Source organism: Geotrypetes seraphini, chromosome 6 (genome assembly GCF_902459505.1).
Source record: "Geotrypetes seraphini chromosome 6, aGeoSer1.1, whole genome shotgun sequence".
NCBI classification, from domain to species: Eukaryota; Metazoa; Chordata; class Amphibia; order Gymnophiona; family Dermophiidae; genus Geotrypetes; species Geotrypetes seraphini.
In genome coordinates, this window is record NC_047089.1 from 101,860,052 (window position 1) to 101,874,122 (window position 14,071).

A 14,071-nucleotide genomic window follows, 5' to 3' on the forward strand; every position below is an offset into this window, starting at 1 on the left:
ACCAGAGAAACTATTTCTTTACACAACATGTAATTAAACTCTAGAAATTGTTGCTGAAGAATGTGATGAAATCAGTTAACCTAGCAAGGTTTTAAAAAGGTTTAGATAATTTCCTAAAGGAGAAGTCCATAGGCCATTATTGAGATGGTTGGGGAAATCCATAGGATAAGCAGCATAAAATCTGTTTTACTAATTGGGATCTAGCCAGGTATTTGTGACCTGAGTTGGTAACTTTTGGAAACAGGATACTGGGCTTCATGGACTTTCAGTCTGTCCCAGTATGGCCATTCTTATGTTCTTAAAGGACTTTAATGCAGTATTCACTAGGATACGGTCACCGAAGCACAAAATCTATATATACCACGTATCAACAAGGGATCAAAGAGGAAAAAGACCGGCGTGGCTCACTGTGGAGGTTAAGGAAGCGATCAAAGACAAAAAGAACATGTTTAAGGAATGGAAAAGATAAAAAATGGATGAAAACTGGAATAAGCACAAACAACACCAACGCAGGTGCGATAAGGCGGTAAAAGCAGCAAAAAGAGACTACGAGGCGAAAAACTTCAAGTTGTTCTTTCGATATATTAACGGAAAACGACCCACGAAAGAAGTGGTGGGACCATTGGATGACCAAGGAATAAAGGGAGTGCTTAAGGAGGACAAAGAAATCGCAGATAGACTGAACACATTTTTTGCATCTGTATTTACCAAAGAGGATATACACAGCATACCGGAACCCATCAGGCTATATGCTGGAAGCGAAAATGGGAAACTGACAGGGTTGACAGTCAGTCTAAAAGAGGTATGCAGGCAGATTGATAGGCTTAAGAGCGATAAATCCCCAGGACCGGATGGCATACATCCGAGGGTCATCAAGGAACTGAAAGGGACCATAGCAGAACTACTTCAACTAATAGTCAATCTGTTGATCAAAACAGGAAAGATTCCGGAGGACTGGAAGGTGGCGAATGTTACGCCGATCTTCAAAAAAGGTTCGAGGGGAGATCCGGGAAACTACAGACCGGTGAGTCTGACCTCGGTACCGGGAAAGATGGTAGAGGTGCTGATAAAGGACCACATCACTGATCGCCTTGACGGACACGGTCTGATGAGGACCAGCCAGCACGGTTTCAGCAAAGGCAGATCTTGTTTGACAAACTTGCTGCACTTCTTTGAGGGAATAAACAGGCAGATAGATAAGGGCGACTCAATCAACATTGTATATCTGGACTTTCAGAAGGTGTTCGACAAGGTTCTGCATGAAAATTGCGAGCCATGAAATTGAGGGAGAAATACTCATGTGGATTAAAAACTGGCTGGAGCATAGGAAACAGAGAGTGGGGGTAAATGGGCAATACTCATACAGGAAGAGTGTCACCAGTGGGGTGCCGCAGGGCTCGGTGCTTGGACCCATACTCTTCAACATCTTTATAAACAATCTGGACATAGGTATGATGAGCGAGGTGATTAAATTTGCGGATGACACAAAGTTATTCAGAGTAGTGAAGACGTAGGGGGATTGCGAAGATCTACAACGTGACATAACCAGGCTCGAGGAATGGGCATCGACATGGCAGAAGAGATTCAACGTGGATAAATGTAAAGTGATGCATGTCGATAACAAAAATCTCAGGCAAGAGTACAGGATGTTTGGGGCGGTACTTGGAGAGACCTCCCAGGAAAGGGACTTGGGAGTTCTGATCGACAAGTCGATGAAGCCATCTACGCAATGTGCGGCGGTGGCGAAAAGGGCGAACAGAATGCTAGGAATGATGAAGAAGGGGATCACGAACAGATTGGAAAAGATTATCATGCCGCTGTACCGGGCCATAGTGCATCCTCACCTGGAGTACTGCGTTCAGCACTGGTCACCGTACATGAAGAAGGACATGGTACTACTCGAAAGGGTCCAGAGAAGAGTGACTAAGATGGTTAAGGGGTTGGAGGAACTGCCGTACAGTGACAGATTAGAGAAACTGGGCCTCTTCTCCCTCAAACAGAGGAGATTGAGAGGGGACATGATCGAAACATTCAAGATACTGAAGGGGATAGACTTAGTAGATAAGGACAGGTTATTCACCCTCTCCAAGGTAGGGAGAACGAGAGGGCACTCTTTAAAGTTGAAAGGGGATAGATTCTGTACAAACGTAAGGAAGTTCTTCTTCACCAGAGGGTGGTGTAAAACTAGAATGCTATCCCGGAGGCTATCATAGGGGAAAACACCCTCCAGGGATTCAAGACAAAGTTAGAAAAGTTCCTACTGACAAGGACATACGCTGATAGGGCTAGTCTCAGTTAGAGCACTGGTCTTTAACCAAAAGGGCCGCCGCGTGAGCAAACTGCTGGGCACGATGGACCCAGCAGCGGCAATTCTTATGTTCTTATATTCTTAGGGAAATTCTATAAATGGCACCTAAGTTAATTCGGAAATTCCATTTGAAATGGCAATTAATGTTAAATTTAAAGCGCCTACCGGCGCCTCCAGAGGTATCTACTGTCGCCTAATATCACTATAGGCAAGTGGCATTAAACACTGTAAAGCGCCTATATAGGTGCGATTCACAGCAAAGGCGCCGGAAATGTAGGCCTTGAAAACACTGGCCTACATTTCTGGCTCCTCTCTTTCCTGTAGGTGTGAGTCTCTAAATGGTGCCATTTAGAAAATCTGGGCCTAGAGGCTTTTTAATAAATATTATATATATATATATATATATATATATACAGTAGAACCTTGGTTTGTGAGCATAATTCGTTCCAGAAACATGCTTGTAATCCAAAGCACTCATATATCAAAGCGAATTGCCCCATAGGAAATAATGGTATTAGTTTTTGGGTTGTGGAACAAATCGTCTGTTCCACAACCCAAAAACTAATACAAAATACTATACGTACTTGTATAGCAAGACCTCACTCATTTAGAACAGTCACTACACTTCCGCAGTGTCAGAGAGAGAAGAACCATCAGCTCAGTTGTGATGATGTGATGCGTGTATACTGTATGTACTCGTAATGCAAGACTTTGCTCGTTTAGAACAGTCACGACACTCTTGCAGTGTCAGAGAGAGAAGAACAAATCGGCTCAGTTGTGATATGTGTATACTGTAAGTCCTTGTATTGCAAGACATTGCTTGTATATCAAGTTAAAATTTAATAAAATGTTTTGCTTGTCTTGCAAAGTTGCTTGCAATCCAAGGTTTTACTGTATATATATTTTACAATAATTTGTTTAGGAAATTTCAAGATATGTGGGAGCCATTAACAAAATATTGTAATGAATAGATTCCATTTTCCCCTTAAATTATAAGTTCAATATTCAGGGGGGGGGGAGAATCTAATAATAATAAAACCCTAGAGCGTGCATGCGCTCTTGAAATTTTGTGAACCCTGCCGCTGTGATTTCTGATCCATGGCCGCCAATCCGGCGGCAGGGAACATTTTGGCCACTCCCCTCCTCCCGCTCTCACTCACCATGGAAGCCAGGCAAGCTCTCTCCCTGCCCATGTCCTCAGCAGGGAACACACCTCCCGCCCTAACTCGCCGCTGCCGCCACCGCCACCGCCAGCGCTGTTGCTGCTGATCCTCCTCTAAAGAGCAGCCTGCAATGGTGTCCGGCTTTAGCGAACCTCGCAGGCCGCTCTCCAACCTCGGTAGCACGTTCCCTCTGACGCACGAGATCGTGTCAGAGGGAAAGTGCTACCGAGTTGGAGAGCGGCCTGCGAGGTTTGCTAATGCCGGACACCATCGCAGGCTGCTCTTTACAGGAGGATCAGCCACCATGGGGATCGTGAGAAGAGCCGCCGATACTTTGAAACTTGAAACAAGCAGCAGGCCAGCCCACGGGAAGGGAAGGGGAAGGGGCTGAACGGAGCAGGACAGCTCACGGTAAGAGAAGGGAATAGGGGGGTGGGGGAAAATGCTGCTACTGCTTCAGCAGGGACCTGGAGGGGAAGGGAAATACCGCTGCTGCTTCTGCAAAGGAAAGTGTGTGGGGGGGGAGAGCAGGGAATGGGGGTGGGGTGGGGGAAAATGCTGCTACTACTTCACAGGGATCTGGAGGGGAAGGGAAATATCACTGCTTCTTCTGCAAAGGAAAGTGGGGGGGGGGAGAGAAGGGAATGGGGGGTGGGGGAAAATGCTGCTACTGCTTCAGCAGGGACCTGGAGGGGAAGGGAAATACCGCTGCTGCTTCTGCAAAGGAAATTGTGTGTGTGGGGGGGGGGGGAGAGACAGAAAGAAATACAGACAGACAAAGGAGGCCAGGGAGAGAGACAGACAGAAAGAAAGACAGACAGACAAAGGGTGCCAGGGAGAGAGAGAGAAAAAAATAGCAGGAGGGAGAGAGACAGAAAGAAAGGAAGAAAGAGACAGGAGCAGGGAGAAAGACATAAATAAAGAAAAACAGACAGGCATATATTCTAGCACTCGTTAATGTAACGGGCTTAAACACTAGTTTTAGTACATAATCTATTATATAAGATATTACATATTTGTTATGAAAGGGTGGGAAGGGAGGGAGATAAGGTTATATTATTTGTATTATTGCTGAATATTAAGTGATATATTTAATGTTAAAATGTTTTAACTTGTCACACTTATTGTAAGTTTGAAAATGAATAAAGATTTTATTTAAAAAAAAAGCCAACAAAAAATAATTTGTTTCAAGTACTGGCATCAGTAATGCCTTATAGTTGAAGAAAGCAACCCACAGCCAGTGTAGTGAGATGTAAATATTCTGCTACACAATTTCCATCTGGAATTTCCACAATGATTCTGCCTAAATCTATATGTCAGTGACCCCTAGGTGGCAGTGTGGATTTCTTTTAGCTTGAGTCAGAGAGGTTGTGGTGGGGAGTTGGCCTGCACTTTGTGGGCCTGCAGTAGTGTTTATGTTTAGAAAAATCATGGTGGTTTACAAACAGATTAAAATAACATCAAAAGAAGAAAAGCAAAAAAAAAAAAAAAAAGATATTTATAGCTCAAAAGTAAAACCAGGAGCACCATAGCTCCTGGGCAGTATCAGTCCCCAAAACCTTTTGTAAAATAAAAGGTTTTTGCATCCCCTTAATACATGGTAATGAGGGTTCAGATTGAATATGCCTAGATTATCTGGCCAGCACCCATATAATTTCTATTTTTTAAATTTGAACTCTGGAGCCCTTCCCCCAGCCATTCAGGTGGGCCCTCCTGGCCTACTTGTATCCCTGGTGATCCAACGGTGGTCATCGGGGGGGCCCTCATTCTTGCCCCTTGCGGCACTCTTTCAAAATGGCTGCTGTTACCTTTCATACCTGCTCCTTCTATTCATAAGAATAGAAGGAGCAGGAGACAGATGGAAAATAATTTGTTATTTAAACACTTTTATGAGATTACTTAGTATTCAATATGGCAAAATATGGACTGTAACTTAATCTTTGAAGTAAGGGAAGAGTTGCTGTTTGGATGGTGGGAGGGTTTGTTGTCTGAGGCTTTTTCATCCCCTGGGTATATAATTTTGGCCTGTGAGTAAGTGCTGCCTTTTACCTTGCATTATACTTGTGAAAGAGTTACACAGTATTCATTGGTTTTTCACTTATCTGAGTTATTTAGGCTATTTTCATATTATACCAGCCAGTACTTTCTCTGTCCCTAGTGGGTTCACAATTTCAGTTTTTGTATCAGGGGCAATGGAGAGTTACTTGACTTGTCCAGGGTCACAAAGTGCTACAGCAGGAAGCAAACCCTGATTCCACTGCACTAACCATTAGGCTACTCCTCAACTCTGTTAGACTCATCACTGTGAATTTCTTAAACATATTCTTGTTCACTCAGAGAGAATGTTTCTGGCAGAGTGTTTTGTGGTATCAGCAGAGGAAAAGGAAACAAGTTAATAATATTTGAAGGCAATATGCAAGATGGATTTTCTGATGAACAGTAGATAGTTTCCGCTGTTCAAGATTACACTGTTACTTCGGGATGAGGAATTAAGGGATACGTTTCATAGTTTAGTTTCATAGTTTATTTAAGATTTGATTACTCGTCTATCCTGAATTCTAGACGAAAATACAGTAATAATAACGGGGAATATAAAAATTAGGACAGAGACATATAGAAACTGACTACAAAGACAAAAGGAGGAGGAAATACAATAAAGTCTAGGAAAGATGACATTAATGGAAAGAACAATGGGATTAGGGAAACAAATGTTATACCACCTTTTTGTAGTTACACAACCACATTCAAAGCAGTTTACATATAGGTAGGTACTCAAACATTTTTCCTATCTGTCCTGGTGGGCTCATAATATACTGTATCTAATGTACCTGGGGCAGTGGAGGATTAAGTGACTTGCCTAGGGTCACAATGAGAAGCACAGGGTTTGAACCCAGAACCTCAGGGTGCTGAGGTTATAGCTCTAATCATTACACCACACTCTCCAACAGATGAAAGGATGCAATATTTAAAGATGCAATATTAAACAGTTAAATGGTTTAAGAATTTGAGTAAAAATGTATCGTCCCAAAAACTAAAGTTTTATTCTATAAGGTACTGTATTAACATAAGATAACATAGACCCCTAATTCTACAAACCTGTGTGCTCAAATTTCCAATGAGTGTGCAAATTTGTATGTGCAAGTTATAGAATGAGATCAGTTGCATGTGTAACTTAGAGAGTCTTTTAATAAGCGGTGGTAAGCACTAATGCATGTTTATTGCAGGTTAAAATCTACTACCATGAGGTGTGGTCAGGCCTTCTGTGGTAGTTTTTGGATGTGTACATGCTTCCCACACTTTAAAAAATAACACTGGGAGTGTGTTTCGGGGTAATTAGGGGCTTTAGGCACCTGGGCCAACCAGAGTCTTAGGCCTCCTTCTCAGTGCATTCTGGGATGCACTGGGAGTGGCCTAAGACTCCGGGAGTGGCCTTAGGGATCTGGCTAGTCCCAATGCATTCCAGAGTACACTGGGATGGGGGCCTAAGACTCCAGTTGGCCCTAGACGAAGAAAAACTGCGTGATCCACACCAACACGAGTTCACCCGGGGTAGATCCTGCCAATCTAATCTGATTAGCTTTTTTGACTGGGTTACTAGACAACTGGACGCCGGAGAGTCACTGGACGTGGTATATTTGGATTTCAGCAAAGCATTTGATAGCGTCCCTCATCGAAGATTACTGAACAAGCTGAAATTGATAGGATTAGGAGACACTCTAACTACATGGGTTGGGGATTGGCTGAGCGGTAGACTTCAGAAGGTGGTGGTAAACGGTACCCCATCCGAAGCATCGGACGTGATCAGTGGAGTGCTGCAGGGATCGGTCCTGGGCCCGATTCTATTCAACTTATTCATAAGAGATATGATGCAAGGATGTAGAGGAAGGGTATCACTGTTCGCCGATGACGCCAAACTTTGCAACATAGTAGGCAGATGCTTATTACCTGATAATATGACACACGACCTACTGCTACTGGAACAATGGTCAAATACTTGGCAGCTAGGCTTCAATGCTAAAAAATGCAAGATAATGCACCTGGGCAAAAGAAACCCGCGTAGAACTTACATACTAAATTTACATACAAACTTACATACTAAATTTAATATATTCATAAATGATTTAGAAACAGGGATGAAGTGTGAGATAAAAAATTTGCAGATGACACCAAACTATTTAGGGAAGCTCGGACTAAAGAGGACTGTGAGGAATTGCAAAGGGACTTGAACAAACTAGGAGAATGGGCGACAAAATGGCAAATGAAGTTCAACGTTGAAAATGTAAAGTATTGCATGTGGGAAGCAGAAACCCGAGGTACAACTATACGATGGGAGGGATGTCATTGAATGAGAGTACCCAAGAGAGGGACTTGGGGGTAATGGTGGACAGGTCAATGAAGCCGACTAGAATGCTAGGTATAATCAAGAAGGGTATTACAGTCAGGACGAAAGAAGTTATCCTGCCGCTGTATCAGACGATGGTGCGCCCACACCCGGAATACTGTGTCCAGTTTTGGTCGCCATACCTTAAGAAGGATATGGCGTTACTCGAGAGAGTTCAGAGAAGAGCGACATGTCTGATAAAAGGGATGGAAAACCTTTCATACGCTGAGAGATTGGAGAAACTGGGTCTCTTTTCCCTGGAGAAGAGGAGACTTAGAGGGGATATGATAGAGACTTATAAGATCATGAGGGGCATAGAGAGAGTAGAGAGGGACAGATTCTTCAAACTTTAAAAAAATAAAAGAACAAGAGGCCATTCGGAAAAGTTGAAAGGGGACAGATTCAATACAAATGCCAGGAAGTTCTTCTTTACCCAACGTGTGGTGGACACTTGGAATGCGCTTCCAGAGGACGTTATAGGGCAGAATACAGTACTGGGATTTAAGAGAGGATTGGACATTTTTCTGCTGGTAAAGGGAATAGAAGGGTATAAATAGAGGATTACTGCTCAGGTCCTGGACCTGTTGGGCCGCCGCGTGAGCGGACTGCTGGGCAAGATGGACCTCAGGTCTGACCCAGCAGAGGCATTGCTTATGTTCTTATGTTCTTATGTGAGACCTTGGTTAGGACCACGGTGGAACGCGATCTAGGGGTGATCATTAGCGAGGACATGAAGGTTGCCAATCAGGTGGAGAAGGCTTCCTCCAGGGCAAGACAAATAATGGGGTGTATCCGCAGAGGTTTCGTCAGTAGGAGACCTGAAGTTGTGATGCTGTTGTACAGAGCCATGGTGAGGCCTCACTTAGAGTACTGTGTTCAGTTTTGGAGACCACACTACCGAAAGGACGTGCTGAGGATCGAGTCGGTTCAGCGAATAGCCACCAGGATGGTCATGGGGCTCAAGGATCTCACGTATGAAGAAAGACAAAAGAAATTGCGGCTGTACTCACTAGAGGAAAGAAGAGAACGGGGAGATATGATTGAAACGTACAAGTAAGAACATAAGAACATAAGCAGTGCCTCCGCCGGGTCAGACCATAGGTCCATCCTGCCCAGCAGTCCGCTCCCGCGGCCGCCCAAAGGTCACGACCTGTCTGAATCCCAGAAGGGGCCCCCTTGCCACCTTGGTTTCCCATTGAGTCCTATCTTCCCATCGAAGTCCTAACCCTCCGGTCTTGCACATGCACGACCTGGTTGGGTATCTATACTTATTACCTGGTTAGCTTTCTATACCTGTGTTACATCCCAGCACCTCTCTCAGTATCCCACGATCCCTTTATCCCTCAAGAATCCGTCCAATCCCTGTGGGATAAAGGGATCGTGGGATACTGAGAGAGGTACTGGGATGCATCACGGGACGCATCGAGTCAGAAGATGATATCTTCTGGCTCATGAGACCTCAGAGGGCATCCACTGAAAATCAGGGGAGGGGAGTTTCATGGCGACTCCAGGAAGTACTTCTTCACCGAAAGAGTGGTGGATCATTGGAACAGACTCCCACTCCAGGTGATAAAGGCCAGCAGCGTGACGGATTTTAAGAAAAAATGGGATACTCACGTGGGATCTTTAAGGGAGTAAATTCAGGGGGGGGATACTTGGAATGGGCAGACTTGGTGGGCTATAGCCCTTTTCTGCTGCTTTTTTCTATGTTTCTAAGTTTCTCCCCAGTGTATCCTAGGATGCACTGGGAAGGGGAAGGCCCACCATTCTGAAGAGGTAGGTCTGCTGGCTAGAAAGTAGACATCTCACTGGTCGGACTTGCTGATAAAGGTCCAGGGGTTCCGGTGTGTTTCGGGGGGGAGGGGGGTAGAGAGGTCATATGTTTGGGGGGGGGGGGTGCCGGCAGGAGAGAATGGGCATCTCTCCTGCTGGGGATGTTAGATCTGACCTGTATGTTCTGTTGAGGTATGCTGCTTCGAGTCCTAGGAACTGGTCTTCCTTCAATACTCCTCTCCAGCTTGGGTTGGTTCAGTGGCTGCCTCCTCTCTGAGCACTGCTGCTGGCCCTTATAAGCCTCAGGATAATGAGCTGCAGGATAATCAGCTGTTGCTTGTTCCTGGCTAAAGTGGAGACTAGAAGGTTCTTGGTGTTGCCTTGAACTGAGTCCCCCATGAATGTTGTGAGTTGCCTTGTAAATATTCCCCCTAGGAACACTATTTCCAGCACTACAAGTTCCACCTGCACGTTGTTCCCCCTTTCTTAATTCAGGTGAAAACAAATAGGTATTTTCCTGCTCATGACTGAATCTTCTCTGACTGGTTCTAGTTCTGGGTTGAGGTGTTGGTAGGGTTCTTCCATTTTGAGACAGTATTTTCCATTGCCTATCCCTGGTCACAGGCATTTTCCTACCACCCTTCTCAGTCATAGGGTCTACCCTGTGACAATATCTAGAGTAATCACTCCGGGAAAGAAAGGTAAGAAAATAAATATCTTGTGAGGGAGGAGAAGGAAGGAGAGAAATGCTACACCCCATGGGATGGGGGAGGGTTGGAAGGGAAAGAGGGTTGAGAAAGAGAGAAAAAATGCTGGACACCATTGGGGGTCGGGGGCGGAGAAAGATGCTGAAGTGGGAAGTAGAGAAGGAGAGAAATGCTGGACACCTGGGAGTTGAGTGGGAAGGAAGGAGCGATATGCTAGATGCCAAGGGAGGGGAAGTATAGGACAAAGGGAAGGAAAGCAGCTGGAGGTAGGGCAGAGCTGAGGGTAAATTTAGAGTGGCAGGGTTAGGGTGGAGCTGAGGATGAAGTTGGAGGCATAGCTTGTACACCCCCAAAGAAAAAGACATTTCTCTGCTCCTGCCCAGATCTATCTCTGCATCAGAAATATCATTAATAATCTAGGTGTAGCAAACTGTTAAACAAAATTAATTCCTTACAAGGACTGTTCTTGAGTTACCACTTTTCAGCAATGAAAATTCACAATGCTCAGGCTTCTAAAATTAATTAACTCAAGTCAGTTCCCTCAGAGCAGCCTCTGAGTACCTTTAGTCATTAAAACCAAATAATGCCAAAAATAGGCATCTTTAACAGTTATGCTGTTCAACTTGCGATAGTCAACACAAAACCTGATAGAACCATCTTTTTTCTAATAATCATAGCAGGAGATGCCCATGGGATCACACTAGGTTCTAATATACCGTGTTACTAAATTTTGTACATGCTTCTTGAATTCATCATAAATGTGCAATGATACACAACGGTAAGCTTGCTTTATTGGTGGATGATTACTGGTATTTATAATGTGAAGAAGTCTATCAGAAAACCCAATGTCATCGTGATTTTTGGAGAATACATTCTGGTGCTTATACAAGAATTTCTTAAGCTCCCAACTTTGTTCTGTTGTCAACTCTGTCCAATTTACTTTGATTGCAAGTTCATGTGCAAATTGTTTCATATCATTTTCTAACACTTTTATAGCCTTGTAACGATGTACCACCATGGTATTTTCCTCCATCACACATTGTACATCAGCATGAGGTAGTATTTATTTTGCTCTATAGACTTCTGCTACCTGGATTCATGAGGGTAACTTAATTTTTCTTTGCCCTGCATTCATAACTCTGATTAATACTTTGTCTTGTTTAGGCCAAACCAAAGTATTGGCCACATAAACTCCTGTAGGCATTGTTACAGTTGAAGTCTCAGCCACTACTACTGAATTTTGAGCAACTTAATTTAACTTGGTGCAACTTCCCCACAGCATTTTTTCAGTCAAGGGTGGCAAACTAACTTTTTCTCTTCCTACCAATTCAACAAATCCAATTCTTTCGTTATCAAAATTTTTCATCTGAGACCATATTTTGTACACCTCTCCTCACTTCAGGCAATTATCAGCCAACAAATCCCAATTCAAATCTTGCAAAATATTCATGCCAATTATCCCAGGAACCATATTCATCCTTTGGTGAGCATCATCATCCTGTATTATCTGTATTCCACAGTGTTTTAAGGTTTGACCCAAATAAAATACTTCTGCTTCAATGCAGCCCAGTATAGGTATATTCATTCCATTAACTGCTGATAATTTTACCATCACTATATTTTTTAGTCCAATTTTCTCTTCCAGGAATTGCTGAACTAGCAGTAATTGTCAGCACTTACGAACCGGTACAACATGGGATTGACACTCCTTCAATCCATACATCAATCGTGGGACTCTTACCAAACACTCGGTTTCTTCCATTCTTCCATCAGAAGCATTTCCTTTTACTAGCTGCACTGTTTTAGAAGTTAATGCGGTGGTACCAGACTTGAAAGTATACTTTACTGGTTCTTGTGATGTATTTACTTCCTGTGATACTATGGCATGCTCGAAGTTTCATGACATGCAACATTGGACCAATTAACACCATTGCCGGCCCAGCCTCCATCTGAGGAGCTTTTAATTTTCTCATTACGGCATTCTTGAGCTATATGCCCTGGTTCTAGGCATTTATAGCAAACCAGCTGTCCTCTCTCATTTTTCAGCAGTGGTTTTCTTTCACTGTTACTAACATCCCTCTCTATTGATTGGATCCCAGTTTCTTTGTCTGTAATTTCCTTTATTTCTGTGATAACGTGACACTGAATTGGTATCATAATATATTTGTGGATGTTGCTGTTTCTGCATTAGTTCAGCCATCATTCTCTTTAATTTGCTGATAAGAGCTTCCATTCTGGTTTTAACACTGGTTCTTCTAAGTGTAGCTTCATTTCTATTTATGGACAGTATTCTTGGAGGGATTTCCTCCCAGCTTACTTGTTCATCCTCCTCTGACCATCTCACAGCCTCTTCCATTAACTCTGAAAATGTTAGTTCAGGAACTCTTTCTAGGCGCCTCTTCATTTCAGGCTTCAAACTGCTTTCACGTATCCCAAGCACAAATCTTTCCTTAAGCATTTTCTGTGGATCTGTCAATAGCTTCAATTTTATATAGCTTATCCTGAAGTCCATATGCATATGTTTGGATATCTTCATTTATTTCTTGTTTTCAGTCATAAAATTCTTTGACCCTCACTTAACTTGAACTTTATCCCCGTAAACTGTCTTTAATACTTTAAACAGATCCTCCACAGTCCGTTGAGTTCCAGGTGCCCTGAATCTAACTGTATCTCGTGCTTGTCCTAGTATATAGTCCTTAACCACTTCAATCTGATCTTCAGGTGGAGTTCTGGATACCTTTAACGCAGCTTTGGTTCTTTCTATCCACTCCTCTACTGTCAAGTCACCATGGCTCTTTGGAGTTTCAGAAAAATTAGGAATCTTTTTATCCCCGATTATATACATGGCTGTCATATATCTAGTTCCTTCTGTAGAATGCTCTGTCATTTCTCGTCTGTGTTCTGCTTGCATTCTTCTTATTTCTTCCTCTGTCCTCTGCAATCTCTCTTGGCACTCTCTGCATTCTTCCCTTAATTTTCTTTCCCAGCCCTCTTAAATTTCTCTTCTTAAGTCGCGAGGGAGACTTTCTTACTGGTACTTACAAGAATCTACACATACCCGGAAGCCCCCAAAATAGAAAAAGATGATCCTGTCCAGTGACACCAAAAATGCTCTGTAGCACCCCTTAGGTTCAGCGCAGCCCTGTCCTAATGCACAGAAACAGAAAATGTGTCACAATGGTGTTAAAATTCCTAAGACAAGGCTCACTTCCACCTTATTGCTGCCGAGGTTTTTGGAAACTTCAGGGTACATGTAGTCTACAGCCAAAATACCAGTAAGGAAAGAGGCCAATACTTTTAATAACATATATAAACTAACAGTTCATTGTGTAAAACAAAATTAAACATATAAATTATTCAAATAACATTCAAGAGTATTGAAGATAATACTATTAAGACTTCCAAGCAGGTAAGTATAAAAAAAAGTTACATTATCTCACTGTGTGCACACAGAGAAAAAAGAATAAAACTAAAGAAAACCTCTTTTCCGTTTGAAGGCTGTCTTGCATTGGCTAGCCTGGAACTGGATGCTGCACTGGAACTGGATTACTCTTTCTTAAAAGGAGGCAAAACCCTCACTCTTTCTGTGTGTGTTACTTCATCAGTATTCTTAGACAGACAAGCCGTGTTCTAACTAATAAAATAAAATTCCCAATACTAGACCTCTCACCTTGTGCAATAAGGTAAACTGCTCCTCACATTCAAGCACTTTCTGTTCAATACAACAGCCAGCAAATCA